Here is a 13,789-nt window from a genome sequence, read left to right as displayed (position 1 = left end):
TAAGCCCAAGTCAAAGTCGGGAATGAGTCCGTATTTCCCCCTCAAGTTAACTTATTTTGAGTTAATTCAAGGCACCAAATGTGGTTTTGTAAAATAGTATGTAGTCTTCCACACATTTGTTCTGGTCTACAAGTATGTGCTCAAGCAAGAAAAATAACCTAAGTTAATTAGCAAATAACTAACTTAAGGAAGAACAGTCTTCAGCAGACATACTCAAAGCTTTGCCATGCCTTCATGGAAGATAAAGTAGCTCTCCTAATTCAATCTCCATACTAAGTATTCTTAGTAGACATGCGTGACATTAGAGAGAGAAGGTTTTGGTTATAAACCATAAATATTCATTAAGGAACGATTGCATGGCCTTTTCAGAAAAATACATGTCTGAGAAAAGATTATATTCTTTAGAACTCTTGCCAATTTATTATTAAACAGCATTCAACTGTCTGTAACATTTCTAAATGCAGCAATTCAGAGTGAGTGAGTACATGAAAGGATAAATCTGGTTCACACAGTCTAAAATCTTCTTCACAGTCTGGGAAAACACTACAACAGGGAAAAAAAATCATAAGGAAAAAAAATCTTCATCTGTCAGTCAAAGATTCTCCTGGCATAACTTCAAAACTTTACTCCCACTTTGCTATACGTTTTGATAGAAAAGTTCATCCTTTCAAATCATCATGTTAGACTCAGCTAACAATCTTGCTAGAATATCTGCAAACAGAAATCTGTAAAAGAGTAAAAAATGGTTGTGATCTCCCAAACATTTTTATGACCTCACACCTTTAAAATTCAGTGTTTTGTTTATTTCCAAATACTGTGTTCATCTGCCTAAGACAGTTTTTTTAAGGACCTCTTTTCTTCACCCCTCTTCCTATAAGGACAGGTAAGAAAGAAACTGGAGTCATAACACCAAACATGAAATTAATAATGCTGTTCATGATTTTTCCATGAATTGTACTGCTTACTCCCAAATTTTATTCAATATTTTCTTCTGTATGGAAACAATGTATTAATTCCTGCAATTTTGTGTCTTATTTTTACAAAATGCATATAACTTGCAAATAGATCCCAGGTGAAAGAAACCTCCTGAGACATAAGACTATTTCTTAAATCAATGGCAGCAATAACAGTCTTTTGCACAACAAAGATTTGACAAATAAGAAATTAATGAAAATCTACAATTACACAGATTATAAATTACAGAATCAGCAGCAGGATTGTTTTCATTTACAAAGCCAAAAGTAATTATAAATAATGAAATAAGAGAGCTCTAGTAACAGCCTTGGTTAAGAGTATCAAATTAGTGAGCTGAGAATAATTTGAAAAATGTAACAACACTAAAGAGCCATCAGAGTGGTGATAATTGGCAGCATCTGCTATTTCACTGCAATAGTACATCAAACCAGCTGCAAATATAGGGCTTTTTAAGCTTTCTCACAGAGTTGTACACTCTCCTGCTTCCTCTGCTTTCAAACACTGATGTACAGTGATCGTGCTTCATACAAGAATATTCGATGAAAAAATTAGGATTAAAAATAAAATAACTTACCAGTATTTATGACACAATAGGTGCTATTTTAAACAGAAACTCAAAAAGGGAAAATGTTTTCTAGCCTCTATTAAAACATTCTCAAGTTGTTACATGAAAATTTCAGCTCTGTTCCTACAGAATTCCTGTATACTCTTCAAACCAACTCTGTTCCATTTAATCTTCCACCAACACTGGGTAGAAAATGAGATCAAAAAAAAAATTAATCATACTATTCAGTGAATTGTATTATTCAAAATTCTCCATTAACTCTTGAAACTTACATTGTCAGAATGATGCTGCCATTATCTGAGATATAGAGGAGGCAACTTAGAAGGTTCAGAGAAGCTTTAAAATGCTACTACTTCCTATAAGCTACAAGCCCTTCAAATCTGATTAATTTGGGCTTCATAACCACAATCATTATTTTGGATTTTAAAAAGTGCTGGGAAATATCAAACCCCACCATTCCTCTAAACTCAACTGAAGTTTCATTTCCTATAAGCACTCAAACACCAAAGGCAGGAATGCACCATGGAAATGATAAAAAATTCTAATTGTTGCCCACGTGTCATTTGCTCTCCACAGGAAGTACAGAAGATGACAAACGCAGGCTGGAGCTTGCAAGTATCTATGGTGGGGAGGGAGACTACGGACAGATGAAATGACGGAATGTGCAACTGCCACAGAGACATTCCAATGGAGCTGCTAAGTATCTTCTCCTATAAACTGTGAAATCTGAGACAGCTTCATTTCTTCCACATGCCTCCAGAAACAACTACATAGATGGTGCAATACCAAAGACTCCCTCAACCATTCCTACTTCTGACCTCCTCCTTCCTATAGAAGTATTATGTGACCAGATTTTAAAAACATTATTTAAAATACCCAGCATACCCTCCCACTCAGAGCAGTGGTAATACTCAGTATGGTGGCTTGCACTACATTTAATGTAGCTGAAAATTACATTGAGCACTACATATTTGCTAGCCAGAAGTTTGATTTTATGGCCTGACCTGCCTTTTTGTAACATTATTCATTTTGTCTATGTTGTGGATACAGAAACAGTACTGTTCTAACTGGAAAAATGTATCTGGGAAGGGGTGGGGGGTGTGCAGCAACCTTTTCCATAACATTAACACCACATAGCACAGAAATGACACAGGAAAAGTTTCTCTGGAATTATTTTACATTTGCTGGCACACCCTTTCACTTACAACTAACTGCAAGAGAAAAAAATTGAACTAGAGGAGGAAAACTGTCTAAGAGCAAGCTGTACTTAAAAACCGATCTAAAAAAAATGGGGATTCTTGATCTAAAGGGATTCCTCTCCCCCAGTATTCAGGATCTAATGAAGTTCATTAATTTCAGTGATAGTCAGTTCAACAGTTAATAATATGAACACGACTACATTTGTTATGACTCTTAACTCCACAGATTTTGGAATGGATAAAAGAACAACTGCTTTGCGATTAAATACTGGATTGGGAACATTGATTTGAAACACTGGGCAGAATTAGAATCCCTGAGGTTAGGCTCTGGTGACACATATAATTATATCATGGCTTCTTCTAAGACCAAAAATAGATGGCCTCGGGAATAGTACTAAGCATATTTAAGTGCTAGAGAGAAGAAGAAAAAGAATTGACAACCCAATAGCTTAAAAATTCAACAACGGATTCTCCACACTGATTGGCTAAAATGTCTTTTTTTTTAAGTCATTTTTTGCCTCCCATTTTGCAACAAACTTGGTTCTAACATTTAAAAAATTTTCCTCTGTACTCAGAAGAGCTAAAAAGATATTTTTAGCCTGGTTTCCTAAGGAAATGAAACTTATCCGTTAGGCCCTCATCACAATAACTTCTGAATTCATGAAGTGATTTCTGCCAGGTCTGACAGGGTGTGAAACGTATTAGGTTCCCAAAAATGGCAGCTGGGATAGGAAAGAGAATGTAAAAAGCGCTCCCACTGTGGAGCTCCCTTTGCTAGACATCAGGGAGAACACCTGGGAGCCCCTCCCTGCCATCTCTGAGGCCAGGCTGCTGCGGTTGTGCTGTTCAAGAGTCCAGGTGGAGTGGGGCAAGGATAAGGCTGGTTTTGACTGAGTGTATTGTATCCTTTAATGACAGCTGGGATGATCATATATTTGCATGATTCCAGTTCAGTTGGAAATGAAAGTACTGTTGACAAATCCCTCACTAAAATGCATTTTGTCACAGGTCCACCAAGACTTTTAAGAACTGTGTAAATCCAGCAGCAGGCACTGCAATACAGTGAAGGCTAAAGGAAGGGGTGAAATCTGTTACTGACTTGAATGAGGGAAAAATTCAAAAAAATTCCAAGGGGATCTCTTGTATCTGGAGAACCAGGTAAAAGAATAACAATAATAACAAAATTTGGTATAAAGAAGCAGAGGACAATATTAAGGGTTAAGATGTCTGCAAAACAAGCTTAATTTGTCACTTAGTAAGAAAAAATTACTTGCTAATTATGCTCATGTTGCTTAGATGAGGGATGTGGATGGCCTCAAAAAGCAACACTTCCTGCAGCTGTTACTGCTGTAACTTATTCACTACTGTTGGATTTAACATCCAGTAAGTTCTGTAAGAAGAAAAAGAATTATTCTTTGATGGCTGTTAAAAGGCATCAGCATTAAAGGTAAGTTATGCGGAAGCCTTTTCGTCACAGCACAGCCATATCTTAGAGCCCAAGTGGCTGGCAGCCACAAGATCACTCCCAGCTGAATGATCCACAGTCCAGCATGTTTTCTTGTGTGAGATTCAAATGGAATTACTTGTAATCGTTTTCAGTGTGAGATTATAAGTAAAACCATAATAATTTCAAATCCTTATTTTTTGTCAACTTCGTGAAGCTCCTCAAACATCTGGCTTAATGTTTTCACCTTCCAAAAGTAAATATCCAAATATGAAAAGAATACAGAGCAGTCACTTTGTAAATACATACTGTAGAAACTATAGAGTGCTACTGTGGATAGATAGCTTGCAATAAAATCAAATGTATTAATTAAGAACCCAAAATATATTGACCAATTTTTAATGCTGTATTCTCTAGGAAAAACACCCGTTACTGGGGGTTTTTCTTGCTTGCTTGTTTGGGTTTGGGTTTTGGGCTTCAATTGCTAGGAAAATGATCATTAAAAAGCTCCTAATACATCTCAAGTAAAGCTATTAAGTAAAAAAATGTACTGACAACAGAAGTTAGCTCATCCCACAAAATGACTGCAATAAAACAGATTCTGAACTGACATGCCCTTCCCTAGTCTTGGGGTATATTAGGCACATCAGACAGATGATCAGTAAGACAAAAAGAAATAGCTGTCGCAAGTAAAACCCCTATTACAACTTTTGGCTGCATACTAAGAATCCAATGTACTTCCCATTCAGACCAGTAAACACAGGCTAGAATCTTTCACTGTACTGCTGCAAAGACACCAGGCTTGAACTTAATACGGACTTCATGGCTGATTGACAGTTTTTTGACCATAGCAATAAAAAACCCAGCTTATTTAAGCCTTAGCTATACATCTCCACTGTAAGATATCCTCACTTCAGATTATTTAGTGCATTCAAAAGTGAAACTATACTAAAAAGTGTTTGCTTGTTTATTTAGCCTCTTATTTAGGACTTTAATAATTATTACTACTAGAACCTGCAACAGAAACCATCAAAGATGAATCTTTCAACCACCAAGCAGTAATAGCAACCAACATAAATGGCTTCAGCTTGCGAAGGACAGCACAGCATAAGATATAGTACTTGTAAGAGAAATGGAAGTTCATTGCTCAACTCATTCTAAAAACATCAACCAAACCACTTTTCAGACCTTACCAACTTGCATTGTTTTTTCAATGATTATTACTATTTTGGTAATTAGGTTGAAATTTGTCAGGTGAATATACCCTTCTGACCCTGCATGAAGTTTTTTGCTAAGGCAGGTGTCCAGATTTATTTACTACTAACAACACAAGATCTTTTTTTTTTTTTTTTATGATTATGATAACTCAAAGAAATACATCTTACTCAATTTTTAACCACTGAGGATCACTTCCAATTCAACTTTCAATTTAGATCTAAAATGAAAGGAACTTACCAGTCAGGGTGTACATGGTCTCTCTAATGTAACTTATGATGATTTAGAAAGCTAGCAAGGCTGTTCTGATATTAAAAGCAACAATGAAGGGAAGTGGTTAGTCAACTAGCTGGTTCTGTTATTCCCTCCCACTTCTTACAGCAGTACCTAACTCTGTGGTGTCATAATTCAGCTCACTATCCCAGTTCTTAATTTTGTTTATTTTTTTAAAAACAAAAAAAAAAGAAGTGCAACAACACATTTGCAGGATTATTAGTGTTTCAAACCAGATGTTCAATACCTATACTCATAATAAATACTAGATACAACATCTAAGTGGTAATCTCTGTTTACGTGGAGGGAAAACTAAAAAAAAATCATAACCAAAAATCTACTTAACAGTAGTTTTTCTCATTGCTGCTTTGACTAAAGGTAATAACATTCTGCATTCTGCATTAGTGGGAATAGAAGAATAAATTATCTGTATATATCATTAGTCAAGTTACCTAACAGCCCCAATCAAGCTGATTTTCAGTCAACGGACTGGGATTTTATTCAGGTATTTATGCATCTGTACATGAATAGAGGATGCTATCTAACAAAAAATCAGTATTTTATAGTCACTTCAAATGACCAAGGATAATGAGAGACAGAAAAGAAGTAAAAATCACTTTTTTTTTTTAATTAATATGTTTAATTTTTACCTTAAAGCCATATTTGTTAACATGTTAACAACATGTGCTGTATGCTTCTTCATTCAAAGTAACAATCTGGTTCTGTGGAACTTACTTCAAATTTCGATTTCACTGATGAGCCATGAATTTTTTCTAATACATGATGTTCAACACCACACATTAAAGGAACTCTGAAAGAATCAACACAATGTCAGTGTCCTCCTTTAGTAAGCTCCTTTAAACACCAAGAATTTTCACTTTTAGCACCAGTAGAAAAAAAAATAAACAAGACATCTCCCTTTGTTTCTGTGCAATAAAACAATATAAAATGGATTAAGATGAGTTGGTTAAAGCTGAGCCACAGAAAGAGCCCAAGTTTATCTTCACATTTGTGGTATTATGGTTTACTCAATGTTTTCCTTTGGCATTTGTAAAGTACATCAAAGATTTAGTGTCTACATCCAGAGGTTTGGGTGTTTTGAGTACTGGAGATAAATCATAAACTAGACCAAAGTTCAACTTCTCTCCCTACCAAAAAAAACCCCTCACACCCAAAAGCCAACACGTAACTGAGGCCAGAAGGAACTGCACTATCTGTGTCCCTCTCCATCATCCACATACCCTGCCCAGTCAGCAGACTACAGAAGCTCTCCTGCTTTCATGAAAGAATGACCTGGCCACATCGCAGCAAGAACATGCCATACTTCACTTTCTCTCACATTCTTTCTTCCATCCATAGGGATTGTCTGTCTAACCCAACGGAGAAGATACATTCTGTAAGATCTTTCAGTGTACCCACAAAATTCTATCACACATATATTGCCATCCTCTTCCACTGCAGGTCAATTCTAACAGCAGTATTGTTGCATCTTCCCAGTAACTTGGCATTCAACTGGATATCACCAAGCCCCATTTGCTGTATATTGACAGTGCAAAAGACCTTACAATAGTACTATTAATTTCTACAATATTTAGTTACTAAGCAGACTGTGGAATCATGTCCCTTCTCCTGGGAAGAAAAGAAAACAGGATCTGGAGAGACAGAGATCCTCCAACACCTGGTGAAAATGTAACTTGTGTAGGTTACTAAAAAACAATTTACTCAGCAGGAGTAGAAATGTGGACTAGGTGATGCTGCCTGTTTTTTATGCAATTTCCTGGTATAGTAAGCAAATACATCATGTTCATAAATACATCACACTATAACTGCTGTGTGTTTCCCCTATCTCTCTATCAAGATACTGTCCCACAGCTTCACTTACTTGATGGTTAAAACATTTATGGAATTCTAATAGATATGTTGGAGTAGCTCATACAAAGCATTCATAGCTCATCTGTAACCATTGCATCTTAATGCTCAAACTGTCCTTTCACTTAAGGACAGCTTTTCCCTCACTTGTAATGACTGCACTGGTGCAAAGGAATCTTGGGCTGGGGAGCAACTTGGACAGCTTTCCCCTACACATATTCAGGGAAATTGGGGGTGGGCAGGTGAGTGTGTTTTTATCCAGGGACACCTTTCACTTGGTCAGGTTGCTCAGAGCTTCATTCAACCTCACCCTGAACACTTCCAGGACAGGGGTCCACAACTTCCGGGCAACCTGTTCCAGTGCCTTACCACCCTCACAGTAAAGAATTTCTTCCTAATACCTAATCTAAATCTGCTCTCCTTCAGCTCACATCCATTCCCCCTTGTCCTATCACTATATGCTCTTGAAAAAGGTCCCTCTCCAGCCTTCTTGTAAACCTCTTTTAAGTACTGGAAGGCTGCTCTAAGATCTCCCTGGAGCCTTCTCTTCACCAGGCTGAACATCCCCAACTCTTTCAGCCTGCAACTATCTTTCGTTTCTAAATAAACAACCTATTATTCAAACTTCCATGAAAAGCCTTCAACATTTTTCATGAAAATCCATGAGTCTTTAGACCTCATCACAGAAACCATGCTGGAGATTCTATTAGCACACACTGACCGTGAGTCTCCTCTCAATCTGCTTGTGCCTTTCTGCAGATTATAGGGCAGCATGAGATAGTTACTTAAATAACAAAACAGAGATAAATTGCCAGATTGCATCATATAAAGAAAATACTATCCTTGGCTCTAGAAGAATTAATTTAAAAATCCTTTCAGTATCTGCTGAAATCTCAGCATTCATTTGTACAGTGGCTTATCAAGAAATAGTAAACTTTAAATATTGATAGCACATAAAAATTACAGTACTAGAGCTAGTGCATAAAGACGTCTTCATTGGTCACAATATACATAACTAATGTGTATGCCACATGGAAAACATACCAGACATCTGGGCAACCCACACATTTTGGAATAGTCAACTACAGTGTCTACTACTCTACTCAATCTACTTCGACAGAGTTCAAATGTTGCTGTGTTTGATCAGATGTTTCTACTAGGTTAATACCACCACAGCAGAAAAAACAGCTACATGTTTCATTTTAAAAGACAAAACATGATAAACTAGAACATTTTTTATACATTAATTATCTATTTTTCTTCCAGCATGACTGTTAGCTTCGTCATCCTTGCTCTCTTGAGAAATCATTACAGTTCTCCTTCTTATTTAAAATAATAATAAAAAAAATCTACACTGTTATAATCCCCATTTAGACCAGTTGTTATACATTACTGAAATTCCATGAGGAAGTGTAACTTTTACAAATATGGACATCTTGTTTCATTTCCCTGAGCTGTTTCTTCACAATATCTTTGCATAAAGGGTGGGGGGAAAAAAGAAAGAGCATAAACTTAAAAAAGGTGTTCATATGGACAAAACAGAAATGGCATATTTTAAAAACTGAACTATTATTACTAAACGTTTTGGTCTATTCAGTGGACTGAAAACTGTCCTAACTAATTTTACAATGCCAGGGCTGCACATCCCAATGTGTGTAGCACATGCTACAGTGTAGGCCTTCAGCTACCCAGAGGACTTTGGTTTTCTGAAAGTCTTTTTTTAATAGGAAAGCTCTTCCAGTCTCCCAGTTCCCAGCATCCAGGCAGCCCTTCCCAAGGCCAAGAGCTCCCTCAGAGGAAAGCTTGAGAATTACGCACATCACAGGAGAATCAATGCCAGCTTTCCTTTTTGGGAACACCTTGAGGCTTCTTCAACAGACAAAGACGGAGACTAAACAAGCACTAAATTAAACAAGAATGCTCTTTATCCTGTGTAGGGTTACACACGGAGCAAATTTATTTTACAAAGATGGCTTATTTTCAGAGTCTAGGAGACAAATGTAACTTATGTCTGGATCACTGCTGGTACAGGCCCCTCAAGCTGTTCCTGGATGGAGTCACTCCAAGAAGGTTCAGCATTGCCTCCTCCATGAGTGATAGTCACAGAGCAGCATCTCTCTATGTTCTTATGTTACTCAATTTCCACAGCCAGAAAAGAAACTAATTTTGTACATATTTGTTCTTATCTCATGGATCCTTGCTATGTGAAAAGACTCTGAGCATGCTGGAACTTTCAAAGGTATTATATGTCTTTCCTAGATAACGTTTTCTCTTACAATCCAATATTCCATTACATTTAACTCTGTGATCTGGGCCATTGTTCGCAGTTTGACTTAAAGGAAGAGATGACCAAAGCAAGATACATGAAGCTGTCACAAAGGATTGACACCTGAAGTAAAACTCTTCAGTGAAATTTACTACTCATTTATAAAACATACTTTTTGTGGAAATTTTCTCTCACTCATCAGTCAAAACACAGACAGATCAGCCCCTTACACACAAGAACAAACCACTGATGTCTTGTTCTACCTAATAAATATGCTGTGATATTTTGTTTGCAATGAAAATTATGAGTTTCATATTTGCCCACAGGCATTTTCATGTGAAGTTATACCACCTTTTGTAGTATTTCTTGCAACAGCTCTGGGTTCTACATGCTTAAACACACATTGTACTTCATGATACAATCTAGACTCTTCCTTTCAGGTCAGTATGAAAGAAAACAAATCAAGCAGTAAAGTCAATTTATGATTCCATTGCTAAAAATGATGGTCACAGGATGCTCAAAGTGAAAAAACTTCAAACAAAATTAGATCAGACAGGATGAGAACCTTTTTCCTCTTTCACATTTCAGCGTATGCAGTAGCTATGGAAATAAGCCAATATATTAGCATGTATAAGTCAAATTGAGTATTATTTCTCCTTGAAGACTACACTTTTCAAACAAGTTCAAAAGTACTAAAGTTGGCTCCCAAAATCCTTTTAAAATTTCCTTTCACTTCTAGATGACACACTGAAAATATGAAAAATGGCATAAAATGTGTTACAAAACTGGTGCTTGCAGCAGTACTTCAAAAAAACTCATAGTGATTTTTTTGTATTCACTTTTAGTCACTATTAAGGCTACAATTCTTAGTTTATGTACTCCAGATATACCAGTCCTGTGTTTTAAAGAACCTACATATAGATTCTCAAAATGTGAGTCAGAAAAATAAAAAAAAAATAAAAATTCCCTAGTCAATCTGAAAAGCATTGACCTGGTATAGCCAGAAAGTTTACATCTGCAGGAGGAAAAAATGGTGCAGAAAATAACAGATTAACAGTCTGTTATTTCAGTGTGGGTGCAGAGAAAGATAAAGGATAAGTGTCGCTGCATTGATTCTACAACTACTCTTTATCATGCTTTTAACATATGGCATGGATGCACAAAGCTCCAAATGAGGAGCGTTTTGTGAGGAGCTTTTTTTAAAACCAGAAGAATAAACAAGTAAAATAGAGTACTAGGAACGTTCTCTACAAAGGGAGCACCATACAAAACACTTTCTTCCCCTTCATTAAAGAAAATTATCTTCCAATTTCTTTCCAAACTCAATATTCCAACTGTTGATTTTGGCCAGAAGGCCTCAACAGGACTACTCCCTAAAAGCCCAGATTTCACAGTTATAGTGACTGGTGGTATTTTTGTATTCTCCTGCCTTCTTGTCTATATAATTTACCTATCATTTAAGTTTCCAGGCTCCATCTGAAGTGAGTATTAGGATGAGACCTGGACATATATGAGCTATTCCTCTCCATACTTAGTTACACAGAAAATAAACCTGGGTATGTAGCCTAGCCAGGAACTGCAGCACATACCCATGAAATACTGAAAGATCATGAAAATCATTAGGATTTTTTTTTTACTTTATCTTTTATTTCTAGAAAACAACTCCAAACACCAAATACAAATCTGTGCATTGAAGTTTTAACAGCAGAAATACTATCTTACCTCCTATACTTCCCTTTTTTGGCACTATTATAGATGCAGTGATGCCTGCTGGCTCAAAGGACTCTCTTTTTCAGGGAATCGTAAATGCAAGAGCTAAAGCTACTATATTTACTTTGTCTCAATACTTTCAGCATTACAGAGAAAATATATGGGGAAAAAAAATCCAGAGGACAAAAACCCTGATAAGGATACTTTTCTACACCTTTTCCCCTAGTTTCTTAATAATTTTCTATCTCAGTTTCGGAACCTTCTCCTTTTAGAACCTTTTCTCCTCATTTCTCCCAAGCAGCAGCAACACAGGTACTTTGTAAAACAGACAGTAATGAGATAAGGCTGGTTATTCAATGATTAGGAGAGAGGGAGGAAGACAGGTTAAAAATACATACATTGAGTGATTATAGGACTCCTAAATTCTATATGTCTCTCCTTTGCCAACATTTTTCCTCATCTGAAACAGAAGTTGTGCATGATCACATCTTTCTTATAGACAGCAAACGACAGCAAGTAGCATGTAGATTTTTGAAGTGCAAGTGGCTCAGGAAAGAAAAAAATATTTACCCAAAACCCAGTAAGAACAGATTTTTGTTTTGCCAAGATTGTCCTAAAGTCTAATATTTTCAAACTGGTACCTCCTGAAAAGTAGAAGATTTTATTTTAAATAATTTAAATGAAGATTTTATTTTAAATAATTTTTTGAGGCTTTCAAAGCTCAGTCAGTTCAGTCTATTCAGTCAATGCAGAGCTTGATGTGGATTTTATTTGCTAATGCCTTAGGTTCTAGTTATTCAACATCTAACTGCAGCTTAATCTTCTAATCTCTTGTTCTGCTTATCAGTATGACTTTTACATATGCCAATCCCGAATTGTTTAAGGGGAAGCTTAAAAAAAAAAGCAGATAAAAAAAAATTTGAAAAAAAGAGAAGTATTTTAAGGTAAAGACTTTGATGGACCTGGTGCACACTTCACATTTTTATAAAGAAGCTAATCTCTTCCACAAAATAGAGCAACTTCTATGAAGGAAAGTTTTAATCCTCAAAGCAATACTTTCTATCTTCTAAACAAACTTTGCTATTATTTGATGAACCATGAAAAATTTTGAATGATACTGCACAAGTGATTTTACTGGAATTGTTTTCCAGTGTCTAAGCATATATATCTAACTGCTTCCACAAGTAACCTGAAAACCTCTTCCAGTGTTGTCTTAATTTTTAATTCTGACAGGAGATAGCTGCATCTGGCTGTCAGAGTCTTTAAATAGTAAGCAAACACTATGGCTCTGCAATGTACCTTTCTTTTAAGAAAAAAAAAAGCCTGCAATTATCACTGTGTGGTACCCTGTATATCAGTGTGCACTGGAATATAAAAAGTGCCTATTATCTGTACTGTTACAGACTACAAAATGTCCCCCTAAGTCAGTACAGTAATTTTCCAATGATGGCGCGTCTTTAAATAACTATGTTAGAAAAATGAGCATTAAACAACTTTTGACGGCTGCATCCACAGAAAACTTTGTGGCACTAAGCCACAGATCTTTCTCATCTGAAATTTATATTTAGATACATAATTTCTTTTATCTGTATACCAATTTCTCATTGTTACAGAACATATGCTCTTCCTCAAAATAACTTGCTATTTTTGTACTATTACTCAGCTGCATACTTCCACAAAGCTGCAAGTGTTACTTCAGATAAACTTAGTGCCTTTTTGGCTAGTTTCCACGTTACTTTAATGACAGAGAAAAATAACTAAGAAAGCATGATCCTGTACCTCCTTCACTGAACTTGGGCTTGCTTTGGGTGAGGGCAATGAAACCAGTCGTTCATCAGTCCCCAGTTGACTGGTGGGGATGGAGGGGAGGAAAAAATACAAGTTCTTGCACATTTCCCCTCTGGTAGAAGTCCTTCAGACAGGAACAGTATCATATCCTACCTCTTAGTAATTCTGATGACTTCTTCGGTTATTTTAAGTATTTCTGAACGGAAAATAGTAGTGGTACAAATTGTACATTTATCAAAGAGTGGATGAAAGAGAATGTTAAACTATCACAAGATTTAACAACACTGTTCACAAATATGATGAGAATCTAAGTCTTTGATATGATATATTCAGCTACAGAAACTTAAATTTCAAATGTTTTCAATAAATTACCATTGCCTGGCTAATTGCTATTCAGATGTTCTGCAATCTTTGAATTTCACGGCCATGCTACAATACTACCTCTTCCAGAACAGTTTTGCATCAGCTGTTACCATTAGCACACT

General features: G+C 36.2%; 1 protein-coding gene across 2 annotated transcripts in view; it reads right to left on the bottom strand.

Moving 5' to 3' along the window:
* The window catches only part of HDAC9 (histone deacetylase 9), a 456,537-nt gene that overhangs the window by 384,979 nt on the left and 57,769 nt on the right, over positions 1-13,789 (bottom strand). The window lies entirely within an intron of this gene.

The sequence above is a fragment of the Coloeus monedula genome (assembly GCF_965178545.1).
Source record: "Coloeus monedula genome assembly, chromosome: 1".
In the NCBI taxonomy this organism is placed as follows: Eukaryota; Metazoa; Chordata; class Aves; order Passeriformes; family Corvidae; genus Coloeus; species Coloeus monedula.
This window is presented reverse-complemented; position numbering and strand designations above follow the sequence as displayed.